At 47.5% G+C, this 25,454-nt stretch overlaps 1 long non-coding RNA gene across 1 annotated transcript in view; it reads left to right on the plus strand.

The window, feature by feature from the left end:
• Positions 1-25,454, plus strand: part of LOC137419220 (uncharacterized) — a 98,690-nt gene that overhangs the window by 58,039 nt on the left and 15,197 nt on the right. The window contains exon 2 of the long non-coding RNA XR_010982794.2: positions 13,979-14,204. This is a non-coding gene — a long non-coding RNA (uncharacterized LOC137419220). The remainder of the gene's footprint in view (positions 1-13,978; positions 14,205-25,454) is intronic.

The following is a 25,454-nucleotide window of genomic DNA, read 5'->3' on the forward strand; positions in this document are numbered from 1 at the left end:
TCCCAATTGAAGCCTCACCCATAGGGTGGGTGCCGTTGCTCCTTCTATGAATACCATCTAGTTTGTTTTATTATTTTTTTCCACAAGTTTTTCTTTCATAATCCCCAACCAGCCCCAACTAACCATAGCCCACACCAGTTTGTGAGTACATAAATATATATATATATCTATATATATATCTATATATATATATATATATATATATATATATATATATATATATATATATATATATATCCAAATATATGTTCAGTTCTCCAGCTTTCAATGAGTGCACGTAATGACGTCACTGCCATGTACATACGCTCTGCCTGTCAAGCTCTCAAGAGAACCCTCTGACAGAGCAGAATTTTGATCTTAGTTCAGATACTGTCATAAGTGTATGTAAAACTCACAGTTACCGACCTGGTTTCGCCCTTTTGGGGCTCATCAGGGCAACGCAGTGAGTCCTGCATACACTTATGACGCTGAAAACCTTTCGGTTATATACCAGTTACTATGCGATTTCATACCATCAGTGGTGAACCGCCATTAAGGTATCCCATCCAGCTATGCTGTACCTTAATGGGAGCGATAAGTACCATCTGCCACATGGCACATTATCTCTGGTATCCACTCATTATATGGAATCCCCGGACCTTCCACGAGTGCCCGGGTTTCGTCGGGATCCCAAGCGTGCCAAAAATGTTTTCGCGCCATACGCGCTCCTACTCTCCTTAGGGATTCTCTTCTCCGCCAACCACACCTGCAAACCTTCATGTTTGTTAGCAAGTATGGCATCACAATGTGAACACGGACTTTGCGTGCATTCCATTTCTTTCTTCGATTCATTTCCCGATTCTATCTCTGCCTCTCGTCGGCCCCAATTTCAACTACAATCTCTTTTTCCTCGATGACCGCTGGCGCCAATAAAATTTTATTTTCCAATTCGGCGGCCGTCGGTTTTCCTACACCCCGAGTCACGATTTCTCTCCCCTCGGTCACTCTGGCCACGCTCTGCTCTACCTCGCTCTCTACGCGTTCCTCGTAACGCGTTACCTCATCGCGTACCAATGCGACCTCTTCGCTCAACATGTGCCCAATGTTCTCCCCCATTAATTTTATTCCCCGGATGTATTCGTCCCCCACTTCTTTTATTTCCCCGGTGGTTTTGTCACTTTGGGTGTCCATTTTGTTTTCCAACCCCAATAACCCATCTTTCATTTCTGCTCTCATTTCATTACTTTGCACCACGAAGCATGCTTTGATTTGCGCCATTAAGATGCCCATATCCATTGGCGCCGCGGGCTCGGCTCTCGCCACCACGTGCGAGGCGCCGCCATTTTCTTCCCCGACTGCCGGCCCCTCATCAATGTCCTCCTCTTCTCCCCATTCTTCCCGGGGGTCCTGGGTTATTGATTCCTCATCCTCTACCTCATCATTTACACCCACCGGCCTTCGACCGCTTTGGCTAGTCATGGTACGAATTTAATTTAGATGTTAATAATTACATTTCGGCTGCTCGTAATTTTCGAGTGCGTTAAGCGCACTTCGGGTCCTAATCCAAACTCCTGACACCAATTGTTGCGGCCAATATGCAAAATTGATTTCCAAAATTTGGTCTAAAAATTTCGTCCAGGTTCCAAATCCCACTCCTGACTCCAATTGTTGCAGATCTGTCGCCGGCCTTCTCCCCTTGCCAAGGGGGGATTAGTCCCCTTGTCTTTGACTGACCTGGCGCAACCCAGGACCTATGACGTCCCTTCCGGACAGCGCGGATTAGGGTATTAGGACCAAATTCGCTATTACCTAAATACTCGCGCTGCCCTGAAGCGAGGAGATAAGCCCCGCACGGACCACGTGTGTTGATACGCCGAGCAGTTGCGTACATGCGATCCGCGCCGTTATCACTTACTAGACCCCGATTCAAGCAGTTCTTATTCATACCATGCTTAGTCAATGGCGAAATCACAAAGACGATCGAATTGGAAGGAAGAACAGAATTTATTTACACTATACACAATGATTCAAGAGCAGAGACACAGAGCAAATCCTTAAAAACAGTCTTACTTAATACCCAAGGACACGGGCCCGTCTCACACACATACTCACACGGGGCTTGCTGATGAGCAGGTTGATGTTCACCAGCGCGTCCAGGGATGGCTTACGTGCAGCTCTCTCTCCGGTCCCCGACACGTCCCTTGGAGGCGAAGGCAGGAGCTCTCCGCGTGTCGTCTGAACGGAGCAGGTTATCACGGGGCGAATTGGTAGGGAGCGGACTTTGACGCGGCTGGCGTTTATTCACTTGCGGCTATGGCCGGGCTTACACGCGTGGGTGAAAAGCGCAATATGCGTTACCTGCGCGCCTGGCTGCGCCCGCGTACTTTGTACAGTTCAACGCCTCTTCTTCTCTCTCTCTGCGCAAGTCCTCCAACAACGCGCATATCCTCCGCAAGTTCTCAAACAAGTGTTCCCGCGCATCATGTCCTCTCCCAAGAAGTCCTCTCCCAACAAGTCCTCTCCCAACAAGTCCTCTCCCAACAAGTCCTCTCCCAACAAGTCCTCTCCCAACAAGTCCTCTCCAAACAAGTCCTTTTATCTCTCTCTCTCCTCTGCGAGTCCTCTCGAGGGCTTTGCGCAGCGCATTTTATAGGTACGCCCCGCGAACCTTCTCGAACTCACCAGATGCGCCTCACCACGCCCTCTCACGCCATGCCGCTAGAGCCCTGATTGGCTGGTGGCTCTTACCGTCATCGCCTTCTGCCGCTCCCGATCTCAACGCCACTCACCCTGACCCCACGCTCCTCCTTCTCAGGCCTACCTCGTGTTACTCGACTAGTGGGCAGCCAATGCTTAACAAACTGGATCGAGGCTAGGGTGGCTGGGAAATCGGTGGCAAGTAGAGCCTATTTTCCTGTCTTTACACAACGCAGGCACTAAGAGGGGAAATGTCCTATTCTTACACATACTAAGACATAACTATACTACAAATGGGCCTTTATGTTGTTCGTGTGACTAACTATGTGGGGCCCAACCTTTAACCTTTAATGACTTCAATGTGCCAATCTCAAAACCGCAGCAATATATAGTCCCTTTTGCAGTGAAGGAGCACGAGCTCGTGCGTTAGGAAATTACATGATCGACCAATGACTTACTGTGTTTGTTTAAACTCGATAAGCTTTGTTGTAACAGAAAGCAATTCCTTAAAGAAAAACGATTTTTTTTCTTAATCGCCAAAAGCAATTCACGAATTTGTAAGATCGTGAGCAACTCGTTGCGGATCGACGACAGGATCTTGAGCTTTGGTTTTGTAGCTTTGGTTAAATCCGATAACACCGAATCAGTAATGACGCACCATTCATAGAGAGATCGAGTCGCAATTGATGTCTTGTTAAAAACCCCAAAAGGATTACAAGTTTACAGAGGCAACATGAGAAGTATAGGGGATAATGAGGGTGCATTGGGACACCTCTTACACCTGTTTTTGGGCAATGATATTAATAAGTGCCAACACGTTTGCACTTACAATGTTATAATACGTGTTGGCACTTAATATCGTTAACAACACATAGTAAGTGGAAGTTTTTACTTCATGTGTTGAAATTGAAGGAGGACTTTGGAAAAAATAATAATTTGTTATAGAAACTGTAGAAAAATGACTTTTATCTCAGGTCTCACTTACTGATCATCCCTCGTATTCTATCATTGAAATCCATGGAATTATTCCCTCCCTAGTTATTGCCGATACAGATATGTTTGCTTCTCGAACGCGTTGCATGTACGAGGGTCACCCTAAAGGTCTTATCATCCGAAAAAAAAGATATCATCCGAAAGCTCATGATCTCCATTCGCTGAAATGCACTTCACGCAGAGCCCTAAGCAACATTTTCATCCCAGCACAGAGGTCTTCCTCCTCGTGGTGTTAACATTGTGGATGTGGTTGTGTTCAGGTCTGCTATGGTTAGGGTTCAAATTTTGGGATGACATCACCACCAATCCAATTTGCCGTTCATACACCCCGCCCATGTCCCCGCCCATGCCCCGCCCATGCCCCGTCATTAAAAGTGCTGTCCTATAGCCATTGGAAATGTACACAAATAAAATAAATTATACATCAACCATTAACATCTCATCAGGGTTGCTTGAGCCATTCCTGATTTACCTTAGGAAAGCCTTTCAGTTGCAGAAATGTAATAAATGACTAAACTAGAGTTCATAGAACACTTTACCCTGCACAGTCTTGAGAAACAAGGACATGGGCGGGGTGTATGAACGGCAAATTGGATTGGTGGTGATGACATAATATGGCGTAATATTTTGTCCAAGTAATGCTAAACAGAAGGGTTTTGAAAGTGGCAAAAAGGTGATTTGTGTTATGCAGTGTTCAAAAATATGTACTTCAATCATCATACTAAAATACGCAATTTGGAGTCTGTCTGTCTGTCTGTCTGATGATTTTTGACCACGATAGATTTGATCATTACTTATCCAATCTCAACCAAACTTGGCAGGAGGACTAGGGGTCACAGAAACAAGGATGTAGCGAATTCATTTGCCCCTTTCCCCAAAGGGGGATTTTCCTGCCAATGGGGATGCGTGTTAAGGTGTATATCCGTGTCAAGATAGCTTTATTGTGGCGTTTTTCCAAGGATGCTTCTAATAACAAATGTAACAATAAACCAAAACAAAATAACATATTAGTTTTATTACAAAACAATATTAATACCAATAATATCCCACCTTTTTTTCTCCTCCTTGAACAAACGCCGTGTTAAGGTGTATAAAGAGCTTATCGTGCGGTTTAGTGGGAGCATCCCTTACCAGAAGTAAAAATATAAACCACAAACACGTATAATTACCTTTAGAAACAGTCACTAATGCTGACTAACACGAAATTGAAAGGCAGGAAACCCGGGGTTTGGTCTGTTACTAAGCAGCTAGCTTGCGCTTGCCAAGCCTGCCGTTCCTTATCAACAGTTTTGAATGGAGTGCTTGCTTGGGTGATTAAACCACTTGCCGAGTGCTCCACAATAAACTTGGTAAATGAACACTACCCATCCCCTGAATCCCCCCCACCCCCCATGTTATGGAGGCCCGACCGTGGATCTACTCTCATCTATATATCCCAGAGAGAATGACCCTTCCTGCCACCCCTGTAGGGAATGGGTGTACTCGTTGAAATAAAATAACGATTTTGAAAGTTTGAAAAAAGAAGTTTTTTGGAAGTTTAGTGGCGTTGATGCAGGGACATTGATCGACCTTGTCTAACACATTACATTAGTTCTTCGAGCCTGTTATTTATGTCCTTTATGACGTCTTTACAAAAAGTAAATTTGTTGTTTGAAATGATTTTCAATTTTTTTTTTGGTATCCAAGATCGAGGCTCGTGTAAGAGCTAAAAGAGCTAAACTGTTTGACTGCCAGAAAGGTAGAGTAAAGATATTATCTCTCCTCTCTGTGCATGTGCAATTGGGATATTCAGAACCAAAGTACTGCTAAACTGCAGGTTCGTTATCGGATTCATGTTCCAATTTGTGTTCAAAATATAACATTCAATTTAAATTACGTTGTTCTTCAATTATAAAATGACGTTTATGGACAGAGACAGATAAACAACGTGAACCAATTGCTTAACCTCGGCTTTCGCTTTGCGTGTGTGCCGGGGTAAATATATATTACAGCTAAGTAGTTAATTTATTTGACAAAATAGATGAATTCGGATTAAGGTGTGTGTGTGTGTGTGTGTGTGTGTGTGTGTGTGTGTGTGTGTGTGTGTGTGTGTGTGTGTGTGTGTGTGTGTGTGTGTGTTGTGTCCGTAGCTAATAAAGACCAGCCTTGGACGACAAGCTGGAGGGTCTTACTCCCGAGGGGGCAGCCCAAAAATTGGCGGTAATTTTGTCACGCGCGTGGGGCGGAAGGCAGCGAGGGGTTTATCTGAACGGAGCACATGGGTTTATACCGAAACCACAACGAACAGACACGACTGTAAATTCAACAAATAATTTAATAAAAATAAATGTAAGACGAAAATGGCGAAATAAAGGTTGAAGCAAAAACTAAAATTATAACTGAGGCACTTCACATGCAGACTCGAATACAGACAAGCGGACAGATGAAATAAAATTAATGTTCCTTTTTCTAGTGCAGTCACTTAGGTCTGGCCTCACGAGTTCCTCTGCAAGGTTGGAAAGCTGGAGATGAGGCTCAGACCTCGATGTCCCTCCGGCGGAAACCCGGCACAAGATGACTGCGGCATCACGCTCCACGGCTCCACGAACGTGAGGTGAGTTGTGAGGGCAGCCCTCTTTCGCTCTCCCTAGGACGAATGGCACGGCCTTCAACCCACCACGACCTCAGCAGTGTCAGAAACCTCCTCAAATTACTGCTGACTGGTGCAAAGCGCTCCTTACTCCAAAAAGAGCTCCCCAAACTCCAAGCTCCAGTATGACAAAAAGGCGCCGCCTTCCTCCTCCAAAAACCCACACGTAGAGACCGAGCGAGCCGTGCTCTTCTTCCTCTCACTTGAAGCTTTGCTCTGACGTCACCCCGACCAATGGCCAAGCTCAATCAAATCACCCCATGGTGTTCTGACCAATCATGAACTTCGGGGCATGGCCTGCCTGCTCTGCTTGGCGTGAGTGTTCATTAAGGTGGGGCTCAGCTGCCGTTCGGCAATATTCGGGTTCTGTGGGCGATTGTGGTGGTTTAATGGAGGTTTTGCATGACCGGCCTGGTTGTGAATGTGAAACTTAAGGGAAAGATCACAGATCACAGATGTGTTTGTGTTTGTTTGTTTCTGTCCACTCACTTATACTTGCATACAGGTTACAATTTTAAACCGATCTTCACGACACTTAACCAAATGGTAAATTTCGTGGTCCGACAAAATCCTACATATTTTTGAGGTCAAAAGGTCAACAAATGCCAAAGGTCAACCACCTTTTTCTTTTCTTTTTTTGTATACAAGATCGAGGCTTGTGTAAGAGCTAACATTAATCACAAAAAAAAACAAATGGACACACATACAATAAAGGGAGTGGGAGACAAGATGGGGAGAGAGAGGGAAGCACACAAGTACAACAGCAGAGAATTGGGACATCGGGAGATCTGTGGGAGGGAGAGGGGGGAATAATAGGGGGGAAGGGGTGGGAGAGGTATAAAACACATGGACACTGCGAGGATTTCCAGGAAAGAAGTTGGTATTGCAAAAAAGTGGACCTGGGGTGAATTAACGGGGGTAGAAAATATCAAGGTTTTGGTTGGGAGCAGATAAGAGATGGTGGTGAACAGCTGTTTTGAAGACCTGGAGGGAGGAGTGGAATTGAAGAGAGTGGGGGAGTTTGTTCCAGAGGCGGGAGAAAAGAGGAATTAAAAAGTGAAGGTGAGCAGAGAGTCTTGATTTTTGGCAATTTCACCACAAGAGGATTGCTGGCAGATCTTGTGTGACCTGTAGGAATATTTGGGGGACAGAGCACAGATACAGCTGGGGGAGCTAGGCTGGATAGGAGTCGGTAGAAGACAGAAAGACCACCTACCTGCCTGCGGTGAGTGAGTGAAAGGCCCACAGAGTTAGCTTCATCGCAGAAGATTCCAATGATACTGAATGCTTTGGTTTCAACAGCGTGAAGCCGAGCTAGGTGTGAGGTAGGAGCACCAGCCCAGAGGGGACAGCAGTATTCCATTGAGCTGCGGATGAAAGCCTTGTATGTGGTGAGGAGCTCAGATGTGTCAAGGAAGGACCGCACGATGGAGGAATGCCCAGTCGGCGACTGGCTTTAGAGGCCAGCTTGGAAATGTGGTTTTCCCAGGAAAGATCATGGCAGATAGTGAGACCCAAAAGCTTGAGTGACAGAACTTCTTGGAGAGGATTGTTTCGAAAGTAGATGGGAGGGTTGTCCAGTCGGTCTTTTCGGATAGACATAGTAATAGTGTGAGATTTGTCAGGATTGAAAGACATGTTCCACTTGTTTGACCAGTCCGTGATTTCGTCCAGGTTTGCAGAGAGTGAGGAGGCTGCAGATTGCCGATCTGAGGGATGAGGAATGGAGCGGCAGAGAGTGGAGTCATCAGCAAAGAGATAGAGAGGATTTTTCAGAGAGTCGGAGAGATCATTAATGAAGACCAGAAAAAGCAGAGGGCCCAGAACACTACCTTGGGGAACTCCAGCCTGAACAGGAAGGGGAGATGAGAGAAACCCATTCAGGGCCAACACGTTGACTACGACCAGAGAGGAAGTCCGCGAGCCATGCATGGAGATTTCCATGGATACCATAGGAGGAGAGTTTGGTGAGCAGAGCGGGGTGCCAGACTGTATCGAAGGCACGTGATATGTCAAGGAAGACAGCTCTGATTTCCTGTTTGGCATTGAGGACCTCCATCCATTGTTGAGACAGCAGAAACAGCATGTCCAGAGTAGATTTACCTGGTCTGAAACCAAATTGATGATCAGAGATCAAGCCATTGGAGAAAGAGGAAAGATTTGATATCCGAAGCAATGATAGATTGCATGACTTTGCTGATAATTGGGAGTAGGCTGATTGGTCTGTTCTTGCAAGGATCTGTTTTTGCACATTTTTTGTGTAAAGCGGTATTGATTTCCAAACTGATGGCAGATGACCTTGAACAAAAGAGAGGGTGAAGAGAACAGAGAGGGTGTGAAAGAGCGGCAGAGCAGGATTTTAGGACCCGTGGGCTGATGCCGTCTGGTCCAGTTGCAGAATCAGAGAAGAGGTCTGAAGGAAACTTCTCCACCTTGTCAGGAGAGAAGGACACAGAGTCCAGGAGCAGCTGGGTTTGACTGGGTAAGGTGGTTACAGAGGGAGATGTGTTTGGGATCACTTTTTTCAAATATCTAAAATCCTCAATTTTCATCTGATTGATTTGAAATTTGAATAGGATTTACATATCAGCTAACCCAATTCAACCACCAACTATTTTGGCAATCAACATAGGCCAAAAGGTGAACATAGGCCAAAATGTCAACAACATTTTCAAATTTCTAAAATCCTCAATTTCTATCCGATTGACTTGAAATTTGAATCGGATTAACATATCAGCTAAATGAATTCAACGACCAACTGTTTTTGATATCAAAATAGGCCAAAAGGTCAACATAGGCCAAAGGTCATCCTCTTTTTTTCAAAATTTCTAAAATCATCAATTTTCATTCGATTGACTTGAAATTTGAATAGGTTTTCATATCAGTGAACTGAATTCAACCAACAACTATTTTTGAGATCAACATAGGTCACAAGGTCAACATAGACCCGATTTCTAAAATTGACAATTTTCATCCGATTATCTTAAAATTTTAAGACGATTTGCATGTCAGGTCACATAATTCAACCACCAATTATTTGTGAGATCACAAAGATGCTCTCCTGAGTTCCATTCTACTTTTTTCTCTATTGCCAAGTGTCGCTCTACGAGTGATTTTTCATTTGTCTGTCAAGCGCTCCTGACAGTCTGACTGTGAACAAGATATCTCAAAACGTTGTATATGAATGCAAAGAAAATTTGGCGGAGAGGTAGTGTATGTGGTAAGGAGGAAATGATTAGATTTTGGTGAAGATCCGGATTTGGATGCGGCTAGTATAATTTTTTAAGTGATTCTTCACCATTGGGAGATCTGGCCAAAAACGATAAATAGCAGGATATCTCAAAAAGTTATGGACGGATTTGGACGAAACCTGGTGGACCGTTGCGTGTGTGGCAAGGCCAAATATATTCGATTTTGGTTGGTTATCCCTGCACGGAATCCTTTTACTATCTCCCATTAAGCCGAGTACTATCTCCCAGGAACCTTTTTTTTTCTTCCCCCATAGATTAGCATTGGCAGCAATGATTGGTATTACCGTCAGCGAAGCGACGGGTCTTATATTCTAGTATGCATGAAAGCAGGAAAGTTCTCATTATTGGTAATGGTTACCAATACCATTTGTAGAATTTCCGCCAAATTTATCGACCTTCAAACATTACTCTGCTTTCTTTAAACACAAGTCCAGGTCACATTTGAACCACCCTTCTATATATTGCATGAAAGGAGACTGACTGAAGGATACTATTGATGTATTTTTGCAGCATTTGGGACCATTGTGATTTGAACACACACAGGATATTTCATGTCCACGAACTTAAGCTAATGCGAGCAGATGGGACAATAAGACGGGACACCAAGTCCTCACCCCCCACCACCAAAGTCTTGACTTCCCCCTCCCAACTCTGTTCCATCTTTGCTTACCCCCTCCCCCCCCCCCCCCCCCAAACCCTAACTCCTCAGCCTTCCCCTCAAACCATAAGGCATCAGTACCCTCTCGACTTCCGGCCTTCAAAAATCACCCACTCCCATCCCAGCTCAATTCCTCAACCCTTCAGCCCCTCCCACACTGAAAGTCATCAACTCCCCCCCCCCCCCCCATACAAGCCTCAACCTCTCCCACATTTCAAATCTGTCCCTTCTCCACTTTCCCCCCTTCGCCCTCCCAACCCCAATGCTGTGTCTCCGGTCAGCAGGTAATGTGTTAGTTTAAGAGGAAATGGAAATAATAACAATGACCTACTTAACCTCCATGATAAAAGCCCTGCTTGAGAGAATGCCACACAGTTATTTGGAGGTATATCAACAACAGACCGCTGCCTCGATCACTGAGGCCTATATTCAAAAAGCCTGTGCCGCCTATCGGATGAAAATGCTGTCGCTTTGGTGAGTTTTACACTGAAAGGAAAACTTATAGGGAGTGCATGGTGATCGTGAATATGACAGCTCCAAAGATGGCTTTGACTTCGCATAGCAGTAAGCACCAACCGTAGTATAGAAATTGTCGGTGGAGTCAGTCAAACTGTGCAACCAATGGGTGGAACTTGCAGAACGAAAGGATGCGCACAGACGGTTCCTTTTATAGTATAGATCCATCATTTCAAAAGTCACGTGTTATGGGGAAACTATGAACGACCTTTCGAGGCCATTTTACCTCGCAGGGCAGGGGTCGGCCTTTTTAGGGCACCGTGGTCCCCTTTTTGAAGCAATGTTTTACGGCCGGATGCCCTTCGTGCCACCAACACTGTTAGTCGCCTCTTGCGACACACAGGGAATTACCAGTGAACTGGTGCTCATGGGGGAATTATCCTGTTAGTAATTCTGGGGAAATTATCGCATCCATAATTTTGGGGGTCGGTTGATGCAAAAATTACTGATGAATCTGTATTTATTTTACTGCCGGGTCAGAGGCTGTAAAAATTAATCTTTGGAAGAAAGTACATAAAAAACCCCCAATACTATGCGTGTGAAACTCGTCATGAATATTAACGCAATTCCGGAAGGCCGTGTTTGTAGCAGAGAACCTAAATGTAATGCGTGCACCTTTTATTTCGCACCACTAGACCCGCATCCCATCAACTACCGACTCGGTTAACCAGCTTTCCTGTCGGCAAGCCATTATGGAGTCATCAGCCAAAAATTACATAATGCATCTAATGGAGGGTTGCACCAGCTTTGACCTGATTGCCAGAAGCATTGTTGCGCAGCATAAATTCTGCAAGATTGCAAATGGAATTGGGTGATACTTTTTGCGATTTCTCCAGGTTGGCTGAGCATTGTCGGATCAAAGATCATCGTTGGACCTATGAATGGGTTGATTTATCAAACGCATTCCTAAGGTGTTTGATTTGTTTGAAATCCGATGAGTGTATCGAACAGGGCAGGTAGTCCATTGTATGTCACCAGGCAATGTACAGGCCTATGGATGTTTTGTCGGTACAATTCTACAATACCCCATCGTTATTGGGATACGTAAGCGGCATGAAAGCATGACTCGAATTTTCCAAAACCTCCATGCCTCCATAAATATCACTCGGCATTTCAATCAATTCAGAGGTCTGAAACCACACCTGCATTTTGACCTATGCTTCCACTTAATGCATCCTCACTTATTGCCAGCACGATACATCCGGGGTCCATTATCTTTCTGCAATGCACAAGCCCTTCTATACCTGTTTTAGCAACTGGTAAGTAGGGAATAATCCAACTACATTGCTTTATTGATCACATGCAGAGCCCTATCGCCATGTATGCAGCTTTTGAAGTCTTTTCAGAAATTAGAGACTTATGACGGGATACCAGACTGCGAATAATGGGCTCTTTTCATTTTGTCCACCCCTGCACACTTCTATGATTTAAGTGTTGTACATCAGTGACTTCCCACAATGATTGCTTTGGCACAGAGTTTCTGATACATGTTGACATGGTGTATTTCGATGAAGTATAGATGACGTGAGATACTGTCCTGACACACACTTTTATCAGGTTAGCTGAGCTCACACAGCTTTGCTCGATCAGTCTTTTTATGAAATCTCTTTGCCCCATGATGTGATTACGTGAAATAAATGACAGAGTTGATCAACTTTATAGACGTTCTGTCTTCTACCGACTCCCCTCCGGCCTAGCTCCCCCTGTTCTGTCTGCGCTCTGTCCCCCAAATATTCCTGCAGGACGCACAAGATCTGCCTGCAACCCTCCGATGGTGAAACCGCGAAAATCAAGACTCTCTGCTCACCTTCACTCCTTCATTCCTCTTTTCTCCCGCCTCTGGAACAAACTCCCTCACTCTCTTCAATCCCACTCCTCCCTCTAGGTCTTTAAAACAGCTGTTCACCACCATCTATTATCTTCCCCCATCCAAAACCTTGATCTTTTCTACCCCCGCTAATACATCCCAAATCCACCTCCTTCAAATTCCCTGTTTTCTTTCCTGAAAGCCCTTGTAGTGTCCATCTTGTTTATCCCGTGTACCCCACACCAGCCCTCTCTCTTCCACAGATCTCCTGATGTCCCTGCCCTCTACTGGTGTTGTGTTTCCCTCTCTCTCGTCCCCTCCCTTTATTATATGTTCTATGTGTTAGCTCTTATACGAGCCTCGAATTGGTATCCAAAAAAAAAACACTTAATGATATAAAACACTCGTGACCCAATGGAACCCACCCAACAATGGAGAGTTCTGTAATTTTGTGGCTACTGGTAATAATTATCGATTCCTTGTGGAAGGAGTCAAATGACCATGGAAATGTGACCAGGGTACGCCAGTAAAAAAATATTTTTAAATATCATTATTGCCAGCTTTTTCAGCCATCCACCTGACATAACTGGAATTTCTTATCTGTCTACAACCTTCGACCTTAACAATGCCTGCTCATTTTTACCTCCGCCACCAAAGGTTCATGGAGGTTATGTTTTCACCCCTGTCTCTCTGTCGGTCTGTTTGTTTGTGATCAAGATATCTCAAAAAGTTGTAGACGGATTCGGACGAAATTTTGCAGAGAGGTAGCGTATGTGACAGGGACAAAATGATTAGATTTTGGTGAAGATTTGGATTCGGATCCGGCTAGTAGATTTTTTAAAGTGATTCTTCACCATTGGGAGATAGGGCCAAAAACGATACATAGCAGGATATCTCAAAAAGTTGTGGAAGGATTTGGACGAAACTTTGTGGAGAGCTTGTGTGTGACGAGGAAGAATCGATTCGATTTTGGTGAAGATCTGAATATGGATTCGGATATGAGAATTATTTCATTTTAAAGTGATTCTTCACCATTGAATGGCAGTGCTAAAACCAACATATAGCAGGATATCTGAAAAAGTTATTGACGGATTTGGATGAAACTTGGTGGAGAGGCTCTGTTTGTGACGAGGAAGAATCGATTCAATTTTGGTGATGATCCGATTCCGGATCCGGCTAGTAGAATATTTTAAATGGTTCTTCACCATCAGGAGATAGGGCCAAAAAACGATATACAGTATAGCAGAATATCTCAAAATGTAGTGGACGGATGATTTTGATTGAATGTGATTCTGTATTATGATTTTCTGGTCTACTCTGGGATACAAAGCGTAAACTGTTCACCTGGCTCTCTACTGAGTGCCGTTCTAATTTATAATTGCGTCGTCTTTCAGAGGATGGGTCCCAATTTGCTTTGAAGTGGGTATGATCTGGATTTTTTTTTCCAGCAAAGAAGGTTGAACAACTTGCTGTTTGGAGGAAGACATGGGCCGAACTTGAGATGGCGACTTGCTGATCACTGGTCAACTGCAATATTTGCCGTTCGCAAGTAGTAAATGGAGCGCACTGTCGTTCTGCCAGATGGAAGCGTTACCATCATGTTCTACTGACCTTCCAAAACATCAGACATCCAGCAACACCACATCAGGAGCTGTATTTTGACGGTATTTATAGGTATGCACGGTATGCAGACATATTTGAACTTGCTCGATTTTGTGGACACCATAGGCTACAGGGTTGAAGATTATTCTAGGTTACCAGGGTCATTTCCTCCACTTTTATGATGTCTGTGGCCAATTCCATCAGGTGTCGCTATATGCAGTACACATTTATATAGAGAGAATTGGGGTCCTCCCAACACCCTGCACTCCTGGGATTATTCGCCCTCCCCCTCCCTCCCTTCCCCCCCACCCCCCCCCCCCTTGCCACTCCCCAACAAAACCAACCTGTGCACACTGCAAGTTGTCAACTCATTCCATTCAACAGTTCATGAGTGTCAAAACAAATCTGATATTTACAGTTTGATATATTGCATGATGTTTGTTTTTCCTGCATAGAGTTGCCATATTCTATTATGACTTGTAATATGCTCCATCAAATCCCACAAACAAACACACAGACACTTGTCGAATTAGACAAAGTATAATATGTCATTTTAATTAATTGAGCCATCCACATTACTATGTCCAGTACATAGCCGAGTATCGCACATTGTGAAAATAATCCATACATAAAAGGAGCCGAGAACTTCCGTCCCACTTTATTTGAAAACGTTTATCCGACTGTCTTGCAATCATAACAAGAAAAAGAGCAATCAGATTGCAAACCCTCACCAGGATGTATTATCAGTGGTTTTTAAGGCTTTTGTGTTAAAACAAATATGGCGGCCGAACCACGTAACCAATGACGTCATCATTTTTTTTTCTCCACTAATTTATTCCTAGATTATGTTCAAGAAATTTCATCTTGATCGGATGGCGTTTTGTACTTGTCGAATTATGACGTCATAATGGAGGCACCTATGACATCATCATTCACAGATGTTATTCCACATGGAGTGTTCTTTACAATGAGACATGACTCAATTTTTTCTATTCAGCGCTTTCGGAGATATAGAGGTGCAAATTTTTTCCGTTTTTCCAAGATGGCGGCCGAACCACGTGACCAATGACGTCATCATTTGTTTTTTATCCACCAATTTATGCCTACATGACACAATAAATTTCATCTTGATAGGATGAAGTTTTGTACTTGTCGAATTATCGAATTATGACGTCATAATGGAGGCCTTGGGCCCAGAGAGCTAAAAATTGGGCACAGTCTATTCCTGGGAAAGACAAATATGTGTGTAAAGTATGGCGATTCTCGGTGCAACGATGTAGACGTAGTGCTGCACACAACCAAACAAACAGACAGACAGACAGACAGAGACCAACCAACCAACAAACCAACCGGCAAGTAACAAACCAACGGACTCAAATGCAATACCCTCTCCTAAGGCGAGGGTTATAATTGGGGCAATGCTCCTGTGGGCTCGTCTGGTAGAACCATGAGGGACCGACTGGTAGGTTTGGATGACGCACAAAATATGTAATGGAGAAGAAAGTATAAATAGCTAAATTGGAGGGTAAACCCCAGATTTTGTTACAATGCTGAGAACAAACTTTAGCCCATCATGGGTGATGAAGGTTGTGGTCACGTTTTGTCGAAATTGTGTGTGTGTAGATTCGGAGAAGAGAGCAAATACATATTTTGGGGAGTCAAACTCACACCACTCCCCTCCCCTCCCCCGTAGAGCCCCTCAATGAGCGCAGATTTTGATGCGGTGAATACACCTTCATTAGACATCAGATATGAAGCTTGTGGCGAAGTTTAATCAAAATTGTATGTTTGGTTCAAGCGATAATGAATGAAGTGTTTACAGACTCACTTACCTACAGACACTGCTCAATTGCAAAAGCTCACCGGACTGAAGTCCAGGTGAGCTAAAAATTGAAAACAGTATCTGCTGTTTTTATTTTTATTTTCTGTAACCATTTTAGAATGAAACTGTAATCATGTGCAGTAGTGTTCATGAAATATTAAAATTTTCCCCAATGAATCGCAAACCACAGGGAACTTATTGCCCTTTTCCCATTGAAAAAAGGCCTCAACATTTGCTAATTCAGAATTTGTGGCATTTTCCTGGAAATTATTCTCCGCGAATGTCGGGACCTGAATATAATGAATATATATATATATATTGTTGCGGATATGAGGTTTGTGTTTTTTTTATTGTGTTGTATTATATAGTAAATTGTTGTAAATATCACCCTCTGTAAAATGTAATGATTCCTTGTAAATACCTCCGTAGTGTAAAGGTCAAAGGGCGTCCCATAATTAGTCCATAAAGCATACACGTTAGCCAATCATAGAATACCCCTGTTCAATAGTTATATCTTTATTATGTGTATTAGGGTAAGGCCTTGTCTCCCATTAAGATGACACTCCATTGCACCAAGTGAAATAAGATAGCTTCCCTTCATTCTTCATTCCCATTCCCAAAACCTTCACTTTCCCCTTTCATCATTGCCAAGCCTCGATTGTCAATTACATCCCCTCCAAAACCACCATTGAACATGTGCTCGGGTCGGGGAAGAGGGGCGTGCCCGCCCGGCGTCATCAAGGGCGGAGCCAGAGGGTCGCGCGACCAACCAGGGCCGAGGTGAGCACACCGATGGGCGTGTCCTGAAAGCCGGCGGCTTGATCGCCGGAGGCGCTATAAAAGCGTGCGCGCAAGAAGCAAAGTGGTTGCGTTGAGTGGTCGGTGGTAAAGAGTGGTTGGACCAAGAAAGAGAACATAGAGAACATCCAAGGAGAGGACATCCCGGAAAGCACAAAGCCTGCTATTCGTCGCCTTGCTCGCCAAGGTTGGACTGAGCAGTAGTTAACAGCAAGAAGCCTGTTGTAGTCCTGGAAAAGCGCGCGACGTCCACCGCAGGAGCAGCAGCAGCGGCGGCCACAGCAGCAACACCACTCAACAGCAGCTTGGGGCCTGAACGGCGGTTTTGAGCAGGGCCGCGAAGGAACGGCGGCTGCTAAACGCGCCGATCGTGCTGCAGGACCCCCTTGGACCTTCCTCTCCCTCCAGCCATCCACCTCCTGCCTTTCCACCATTCTTGTGTACGTGAGTTTGTTTTGTTTGTTCTGTCCTGGGTATTTAATTAAGCTTGTATAAGGAATTTGCACTGTGTCTCTAATATCTTCTGTATATTATTTTATTATCTTTCCTTCTCCTTGGTTTTTTTGAGCCTGTAAATAGCAAATAAATTATATTCGTATTTCCAACCTTTTTGTCTGCTTCTTCTTCACATCCGTGTCGCCTTAGTCTTTTCCCTATTGAATATCTGTGGCGCGATCCGGCCAACGTTCGGGAATCGGGTTAGTCGGGGTAACTGTACGACCGCGGGGCCATCCGCTCGGCAAACACAACATCTTATCCGCGGGCCGTAACTATATATATATATATATATATATATATATATATATATATATATATATATATATATATATATATATATACACAAAGAATTAAGTTAAGCACCCCCCCCCGTTTTTTTTACAACCTCGCACATTACAAGTTTGTTGTCGTCAAAACAGTGTAATATACCCATGATATTGCTATATTTTCTGGAGAAGTGATATTATGGTCACATAAAAACATAACAATCATGCCGTTTTCAATATTTTATTCTGCATAATTTAAGGTGAAAATTTTTGGGAATTTTAGGCATATTTTCACCTCAATTTAAGTATGGAGCTATAGGTCCATCACGGACAGTGTGGATGACGTTTATGTTTTCTAACGTACAGTCATTGTTCTGAGAAGACCTCTAGCGATCTTTGCGTCAATAACGTCAATAACGTCAATAACGTCAATAACGTCAATAACGTGTAATGTCAATAACGTGTAAGTGACGTCAATAACGTCAATAACGACAATAACTAATGTCATACCAATCATTATTTGATCTCACATACCTTAGAATATATGCCAATGTATACATATACACAAAGAATATATATTAGGGGGTGCTTACCTTAATTCGTTGTGTAGGGGTGCTTAACTTAATTCTTTGTGTATATATATATATATATATATATATATATATATATATATATATATATATATATATATATATATATATATATATATAGATATATATATAGATATATACATACATACACAGTCATGTGAAAAAGTAAGTACACCCCATGTAAAGTTTTGACTTTTTCAACATATTTCAACATACAGCTATTTGATCTTCATTTCAACAATATTGATAGATAAAGGTGATATAATATAACAAATATCATGAAACATTTACATTTTGTAGTCCATTGTATAATTTAAATAAACATAAATGCAAATTTCGCATGTGGAAAAAGTAAGTACACCCTCGTCTCGAATAGGTGGTATTGCCCCCTTTGGCAGAAACAACCTCAAGTAGGCGTTTCTTATAACTGTCTACCAGTCTCTGACATGGACTGGGAGAAATTTTTGCCCACTCCTCCATGCAGAATTCTTTCAGCTGTGCGATGTTTGAGGGGTTTCTTGCATACACAGCTCGTTTCAAATCCCCCCACAACATCTCGATGGGATTTAGATCCGGGCTTTGACTTGGCCATTCCAGAACCCTCCATTTCTTTCTTTTCAGCCATTCCTTGGTGGATTTACTGGTATGTTTACGGTCATTGTCATGTTGCAAGGTCCACCTTTGGTTGAGCTTCAACTTTTCGACAGATGGCCTCACATTATCCTCAAGCACCCTCTGGTACAATGAAGAATTCATCGTGGAATATATGATGGTGAGCTGCCCAGGCCCTGATGCAGCAAAGCTGCCCCAAACCATAATATTTCCACCACCATGCTTTACAGTTGGTATCAGGTTCTTGTGGTCAAATGCTGTCTTTGGTTTTCGCCAAACATGTCTTCTGGTATTGTGGCCAAATAGCTCTAATTTTGACTCATCTGTCCAGAGCACATTGTTCCAGAAGTGCTGGTCTTTGCCTAGGTGTTCATTGGCCAACTTTAGTCTTGTCCTGATGTTCTTTCTAGACAGCAAAGGTTTCCTCCTGGCACACCTCTCATGTAGATCAAATTTGTGCAGCCTTTTTCTAATGGTAGACTCGTGCACTTTGACATCAACAGTGGCAAGAGCTACCTGTAGGTTCTGTGATGACATTCTGGGGTTCTTAGAGTCTTCTTTCTGCATCTTGCGGTCTGCTCTCGGGCTGAACTTGCAGGGGCGGCCTGACCTGAACAAGTTGGCAGTTGTTTGGAATCTTCTCCACTTGTAGATGATCCTCCAGACAGTCTTAGAGTCGAATGATCGATTTCAAATTGTTTGGAGATCTTTTTAAATCCCTTCCCAGACTCGTAGGCATCTATAACCTTCTTTCTGAAGGCCTCAATGAGCTCTTTTGATCTCGGCATTGTGATGCCACACACTTCAACAACAAAGAGCAAACCAAACGAAATGTCTGAGGTTTAAATAAGACAGGTTCCTCCAAGATCCTCTCTAACGATGTTCTAATCATTTGCACCTGAGCTGGTGCACCTGATTCTAATTTTAGATATTTGAAGTAGTGATAAATGTAGGGGTGAAGGAGCTCGGGCTCCCACGTCGATCGGAAGAATGGACGCGACAAAAAGCTGGAATTCGTCTGAGTTGCTTTATTCAAACAAAACACTCAGGTACTCTGAAAAGCCCGTTTATCGGGCAGCAATATATATACACACATTATCCCGGAGCGTTTGCCCAGGAAAGGCGAGAGGGGGCGTGGCCGAGCGTCCTGGCTGCGGCCTGGCAAGTTGAGGGCGAGCTTGCCTGGGCATGCCCGGGCATGCCCGGGCGTCCCGACCGAGGCCTGGCAAGTTGAGCGCGGGCCTGCCCCGGCGTCCTGGACGAGCCCGGCATGGTGATCGCTCCGCGTCCTTGATAGGTGCAAGGCGATTGTGAAAACCCAGCGGTAGCCGCTACACACGTCCCCCCAGAATCGACTTGCACCAGCAGGGGCAATTTGAGGGGGGTCCTGATGACCCGGCCGAAGCGACCCCTGGCGGGTCGTGGGGGGGGGGGGGGTCCGGTGTGGTGGTGGGTGGTCGAGTGGGGGGCACCGTGGACGGGGGGCGGCCTCGCCGCGGCGGAAGGGCCACCCGTGGTGGTTGGTCGACGTCCACGTGCGCCGGCTTGAGGCGGTCCACCGCAATCCTGTCCGACCTGCCGCCGATGTCGATGACGAACGACTTGTCGTCCCGTCGCAGGACCCGGAAGGGCCCGTCGTACGGTGGCCGGAGTGGCCCCCGATGTGCGTCGTGATGCACAAAAACATACTCCGCTGTGCGAAGTGCTGGGGGGACGTAGGACTGGGGGTCACCGTGGTGGGATGTTGGCACGGGGGCAAACCGTCGGGCGGCCTCCTGGAGGTCCGAGCGCTGGTGAGCTGCGGACCAGGGACTGGTAGCGTCGGGCACGAATTCGCCCGGGACGCGTAGCGCCTGGCCGTAGACAAGCTCGGCGGTGGATGCCTGGAGGTCCTCCTTGGGGGCCGTGCGGAGGCCCAAAAGGACCCACGGCAGCCGGTCGGCCCAACCGCCGTCTTGAAGGCCGGCCATGAGCGCGGCCTTCATGGAGCGGTGGAATCGCTCGCACAACCCGTTTGCTTGGGGGTGGTAGGCCGTAGTACGGTGGAGCTTGACCCCCAGGTTGCGGGCGACCGCGCTCCACAGCTCGGAGGTGAACTGTGGTCCGCGGTCTGACGAGATGTCCGCTGGTGCGCCGAAGCGGGCGACCCCGGTGGCGATGAAAGCCTGCGCCACGTCGGCGGTGGTGGTGGAGATGAGGGGATCGGCCTCTGGCCACCTGGTGGTCCTGTCCACCATGGTGAGCAGGTGTGTGAACCCCCGTGATGGGGGGAGGGGGCCCACCAGATCAACGTTGACGTGGTCGAAACGTTGTTCAGGCACGGTGAAAGGTGCCAGCGGGGCCTGGGTGTGTCGGTGGACCTTGGCCCGTTGGCAGCCTGTGCAGGTGCTGGTCCAATCGCGGACGTCCCGACGAAGGCTGTGCCAGAAGAATCGCGCCGACACCAGCTTCTGGGAAGCTTTCCGGCCCGGGTGGGAAAGGCCGTGGAGGGAGGCGAAGATGCGGCGTTGCCAGGTGACGGTCACGATGGGGCGAGGCTGGCCTTGGGAGACGTCGCAGAGCAGGACAGTGTCCGCGAAGGGGATGTCGGCCAGGCGGAGGCCCGTGTCCGCCGCCCGGAGGGCTTGCACCGTGGTGTCGGTGGTTTGGTCCGCCGCCATAAGCGCGAAGTCCACGCCCAGGTGGACCGCGTTCGCGCTGGCCCGGGAAAGACAGTCGGCCACGGCATTGTTTTTGCCGACGACGTGCCGGATGTCCGTGGTAAACTCCGACACGGCGGAGAGGTGGCGCTGTTGGCGGGCCGACCACGGCTCCGTGACCTTGGCCATTGCGTAAACCAACGGCTTGTGGTCGACGAACGCCGTGAAAGGTCGGCCTTCCAGGAGATGGCGGAAATGGCGGACGGCCAGGTGTAGACCGAGGAGCTCATGGTCAAACGTGCTGTATTTGAGCTCGTTTGGCCGGAGCTGCCGGCTGAAAAAAGTGAGTGGCTGCCAAACCCCGTTCACCCATTGCTCATGTACGGCGCCCACCGCGTAGTCGGAGGCATCTGTGGTGAGTGCGATGGGAGCGTTGAGCACCGGGTGAGCGAGCAGTGTTGCGTCGGCGAGGGCCCGCTATGAGCTTTGGAAGGCCGCGTCCATTGCTGCGGACCAGGCGATGTCGTGCTTGGCCGGCTTGCCCCGGAGGGCTTCGTAGAGGGGCCGCATGAGTTGAGCAGCGTGGGGCACGAAGCGGTGATAAAAATTCACCATTCCCAGGAATTCCTGCAGGGCCTTTATGGTGCGGGGACGCGGGAACGTGGTGATGGCCTCGACCTTGGTTGGCAGCGGCACGGCCCCGTTCTTGGTGATGTGGTGGCCCAAAAAATCAACGGCCGTCGTGCCGAAGTGGCATTTGGCCGGGTTGACGATGAGGCCGTGCTCGCTGAGGCGCCCGAACAGTGTTCGGAGGTGGAGGAGGTGCTCGCCCCGGGACGTGCTGGTGACGAGGATGTCGACCAGGTAAACGAAAAGGAACGGCAGGTCACGCAGCACGCCGTCCATCAAGCGCTGGAACGCCTGAGCCGCGTTCTTGAGACCAAACGGCATCCGTAAGAATTCGAATAAGCCGAACGGCGTGATGACTGCCGTTTAAGGGACGTCGGCCGCCCTGACAGGTACCTGGTGATATCCCCGTATGAGATCAATTTTCGAAAAAATGACCTGTCCCGCCAGACGGGCGGAGAAGTCTTGGATGTGCGGGATCGGATACCTGTCGGGGGTGGTAGCGTCGTTAAGGCGGCGGTAGTCGCCACATGGGCGCCAGCTGCCCCCTGGCTTTGGGACGATGTGAGTGGCAAAGCCCACGCGCTATCGGAGCGCCGCACGATACCGAGGTGTTCTAAAGCGTCGAACTCGGCTTTGGCCACGGCGAGCTTGGCTGGGTTGAGGCGGCGGGCTCTGGCGTAGACCGGCGGGCCTGTGGTTGGTATGTGGTGCTCGATCCCATGCCGTACTGCGACGGCCAAAAACGTCGGCCGCGTGAGGGCCGGGAACTCCGTGAGCAGGCGAGCAAACTCGTTCGCCGCCGGGAGGGCGCATGCCAGCTCGGTCGGCGCAGAGCTGCTCAATGTGCATACCAGGGAGCTGAAGGTTTCGGCGTTGATTAAACGATGCCGTTGGACGTCCACCAGCAGTCCGTGTGCGCAGAGGAAGTCGGCGCCTAGCAGAGCCATGGGCACGTTTGCGGTTACAAACGTCCAAGCAAAGCGTTGGCCGCCGAAGCCGAGGGTGACGTTGCGTGGGCCGAAGGTACGGATGGCCGATCCGTTGGCCGCAACCAAGGAGGGGCTGCAAACCGCGGACTGCCTGTCCTGGTCAGAGGCGGGTATGACGCTCAGTTGAGCGCCGGTGTCGCACAGGAAGCGCCGTCCGGACGCTTTATCCGTGATGAACAGTAAGTTGCCCGTGTGGCCAGCGCTCATGGCTGGTAATGAACGCCGGCCCGGCGGTTTCCCGGCCTGCCGAAGGTGCACGGGGGTCGGCATGTCCGGGCCTTCTGTCCGAACCTGGCATGATAGTAACACCATGCTTGGTTAGGTGGAGGCCCCGGTCGTCGTGCTGGAGGTGGTCGGCTCGGTGTAACGGCTGCCAATTGCGTCAGCAGTTCGGTCGTCGACCGTGCCGGGTGCTCGGGCGCCATGGGTGTTGCGTCGGACGGCAGTGGGCCCCAGGTCGCTGCTGCGATGCGCTGGCCTGCGGCGGAGATCTTGTCGGCTCCCCTGGCAAGGGCACGGGGATCCGTGATCGTCGTGCTTGCCAGGGCGAGGCGTACCGGGCTAGGCAGCTGACGGAGGAACAGCTCCCGGAACAGGAATGCCAGAGAGTGCTCGCCGAGCAGCGAAAGCATGTAGTCCATTCGCTCGGAAGGGCGCGTGTCGCCGAGCTCGGGCAGGTCGAGCAGGCGCCGTGCGCGTTCCGCCGATGGGAGGGCGAAAGCGTCGAGGAGGAGCTTTTTTAATCGCGCCGTATTTGTCAGCGGCTGGCGGGCTCTCGAGGAGGCTCAGGGCACGGGCTGCGGTGGCTGAACCGAGTGCTGCTACCACATGGTGGAAGCGGGTGTCGTCGGCCGTGATGCCTCGCAGGGCGAACAGGTAGTCCGCCTGTGCGAACCAAACCGCCGCGTGAGCCTCCCAGAAGGTAGGCAGCTTAAGGGCCACTGCCGTGTCCCTGTCGGTAGGTCACCAATGAAGGAGCTCGGGCTCCCACGTCGATCGGAAGAATGGACGCGACAAAAAGCTGGAATTCGTCCGAGTTGCTTTATTCAAACAAAACACTCAGGTACTCTGAAAAGCCCGTTTATCGGGCAACAATATATATACACACATTATCCCGGAGCGTTTGCCCAGGAAAGGTGAGAGGGGGTGTGGCCGAGCGTCCTGGCTGCGGCCTGGCAAGTTGAGGGCGAGCTTGCCTGGGCATGCCCGGGCATGCCCGGGCGTCCCGACCGAGGCCTGGCAAGTTGAGCGCGGGCCTGCCCGGGCGTCCTGGACGAGCCCGGCATGGTGATCGCTCCGCGTCCTTGATAGGTGCAAGGCGATTGTGAAAACCCAGCGGTAGCCGCTACAGGGGTGTACTTACTTTTTCCACATGCGAAATTTGCATTTATGTGCATTTAAATTATACAATGGACTACAAAATGTAAATGTTTCATGATATTTGTTATGTTATATCACCTTTATCTATCAATATTGTTGAAATGAAGATCAAATAGCTGTATGTTGAAATATGTTGAAAAAGTCAAAACTTTACATGGGGTGTACTTACTTTTTCACGTGACTGTATATATTATATTGTTGCGGTTTTGCCATAAAGGCAAACCCCCTATAGTTAATTGCACGACAACATGTAGCCTTCAGTAGTTAGATATTTCATATTGAATGTAAAGATTAGCCCTTTCCCATGGTGTCGTAATCAAAACCAATATGCGTTGAAGTTAAACAGGATTTCAAACCTCCGTGTGGTTCAGGGAAGCCATTTCTAATGAGCAGGAAGGCGTGGCCAAAGGAACAGGCCCACGTGACAAAGGACGGTCGGGAACACCACCAGCCAGCGACCGAGGGGGTGGGGAAACCTCCCTGAATGAAGGGGGAAGGAAAACTGAAACCTTCCTGGGAGAAGGAAGGATTGAACGCCAGCATGCGACAAATCTCAGCCAATGGGAGGCTGTGGAACATTTTGAAGGGCGTGGGTGGGTCTGATAAACCCCCGTCCAGCGCATTTTCATTCTCTTGCTTTTAGGCTGCGCCCACGACCACGAAGGCCTCTTGGATTTCACAGCGCCGAGGACACACCTAAGCTCTTGCCTTTTCGCCACGCCCTCGACGAGACCTCACTTGCTTTTTCGTTTCTCCCACGACACGTGTTTGGCCTTTGTGTTTTCGTTGACGCCCATCGCTTCTTCGCCGATCTCTTGCGCCATCTGTTTGACCTGCAAGTGTTGGCTTTCTACACGACTCACCTGAGCTGAAGTTTGTCTGCCTGCGTGGCAGCTTGTCCAACCTGTGCTAAGTTTGTCCGTGCTGACTTCAAGGCGGCGGTTCATCCTTCGGACATCACCACATCGAACTGCATGTCCGGATCAAGGATCGGACTGCGGACACCACGTGGCCATTGAGGCAATCCCAGCAAGCACGTACATCAGTACGCCCTTAACCAGCGCGTCTTCCCCTGTGTGAGAGTGAGTGTGAAGGCGC

The sequence above is a fragment of the Myxine glutinosa genome, chromosome 1 (assembly GCF_964187855.1).
Source record: "Myxine glutinosa chromosome 1, kmMyxGlut1.1, whole genome shotgun sequence".
Classification (NCBI taxonomy): domain Eukaryota; kingdom Metazoa; phylum Chordata; class Myxini; order Myxiniformes; family Myxinidae; genus Myxine; species Myxine glutinosa.